The sequence below is a fragment of the Arachis duranensis genome, chromosome 10 (assembly GCF_000817695.3).
Source record: "Arachis duranensis cultivar V14167 chromosome 10, aradu.V14167.gnm2.J7QH, whole genome shotgun sequence".
NCBI classification, from domain to species: domain Eukaryota; kingdom Viridiplantae; phylum Streptophyta; class Magnoliopsida; order Fabales; family Fabaceae; genus Arachis; species Arachis duranensis.
Genome location: NC_029781.3, coordinates 92,998,818 through 93,000,582, shown reverse-complemented (window position 1 = coordinate 93,000,582; position 1,765 = coordinate 92,998,818). Strand labels below are relative to the sequence as shown.

Sequence of the window (1,765 nt, the reverse complement as noted above, 5' to 3'; positions counted from 1 at the left end):
TATGGCATTCAGAGTATCAATCTCAAGAACTCCTTTCTTCTGATTTGTCCCATTGTTCGCAGGATTCCTTTCAGAAGTGTACATGAATTGGTTATTTGCAACCATTTCAATTAGTTCTTGAGCTTCTGCAGGCGTCTTCTGCAGATGAAGAGATCCTCCAGTAGAACAATCCAAAGACATCTTGGACAGTTCAGACAGACCATCATAGAAGATACCTATGATGCTCCATTCAGAAAGCATGTCAGAAGGGCACTTTCTGATCAATTGTTTATATCTTTCCCAAGCTTCATAGAGGGATTCACCTTCCTTCTGTCTGAAGGTTTGGACTTCCACTCTAAGCTTACTCAATTTTTGAGGTGGAAAGAACTTTGTCAAGAAGGCATTGACTAGCTTTTCCCAAGAGTTCAGCTTTCTTTAGGTTGTGAGTCCAACCATATCCTAGCTCTGTCTCTTACAGCAAAAGGGAATAGCATAAGTCTGTAGACCTCAGGGTCAACCCCATTAGTCTTGACAGTGTCACAGATTTGCAAGAACTCAGCTAAAAACTGATGAGGATCTTCCAATGGAAGTCCATGGAACTTGCAATTCTGTTGCATCAGAGAAACTAATTGAGGCTTAAGCTCAAAGTTGTTTGCTCCAATGGCAGGGATAGACATGCTTCTCCCATAGAAGTCGGGAGTAGGGGCAGTAAAGTCACCCAGCACCTTCCTTGCATTGTTGGCATTGTTGTTGTTTTCGGCTGCCATGTCTTCTTCTTCTTTGAAGATTTCTGTTAGGTCCTCTACAGAGAGTTGTGCCTTAGCTTCTCTTAGCTTTCACTTCAAGGTCCTTTCGGGTTCAGGGTCAGCCTCAACAAAATTCTTTTGTCTTTGCTCCTGCTCATATGAAAGAGAAGAGAATAAGAAAGTATGGAATCTTCTATGTCACAGTATAGAGATTCCTTGAAGTGTCAGAGGAAAAGAAAAATGGAAGGAAGAGGTAGAAAATTCGAACTTATCAAGGAAAGATGGAGGTCGAATTGTGCATTGAGGAGTAGTGTTAGTCCATAAATAGAAGGATGTGAGAAGAGGGGAAGAAATACAATAAAAAGACTTTAAAAACATTTTGAAAAAAATACTAATTGATTTTTGAAAACTTAAGAGTGGAAAAAGAAATCAAGTGATTTTTGAAAAATATTTTGAAATTAGAAATCAACAAGATATGATTGAAAACTATTTTGAAAAAGATGTGAGAAAAATATATGATTGAAAAGATATAGTTTTAAAAATATATGGTTGAGAAGATATGATTTGAAAAACAATTTAAAAAGATTTGATTTTAAAAATTAATGACTTGGCTAACAAGAAAAGATATGATTCAAACATTAAACCTTTCTCAACAGAAAAGGCAACATACTTGAAATGTTGAATCAAATCATTAATTGATAGCAAGTATTTTTGAAAATGGAAAAAATTGATTTTGAAAAAGATTTGATTTTGAAAAAATTTTGAAAACTTGAAAAAAAATTGAATTAAAAACAGAATCTTCCCTCTTGTGCCATCCTGACGTTAAATGCCCAGAATGGTACCATTCTGGGCATTTAACGCCCAAAACACTACCCTTTTGGGCGTTAAACGCCCAACCAGGCACCCTGGCTGGCGTTTAAACGCCAGTTTCCCTTTCTCACTGGGCGTTTTGAACGCCCAGCTTTTTCTGTGTAATTCCTCTGCTGAATATTCTGAATCTTCAATTCTCTGTATTATTGACTTGAAAAGACACAAATTAA

The 1,765-nt window shown here is 36.7% G+C and overlaps 1 non-coding gene across 1 annotated transcript; it reads left to right on the top strand.

Moving 5' to 3' along the window:
* Nucleotides 1-234: 234 nt before the first annotated feature.
* Nucleotides 235-342, top strand: LOC127743515 (small nucleolar RNA R71). Its single transcript, XR_008004905.1, has one exon. It is a non-coding gene; the product is annotated as a small nucleolar RNA R71 (small nucleolar RNA).
* The last annotated feature ends 1,423 nt before the right edge of the window (nt 343-1,765 follow it).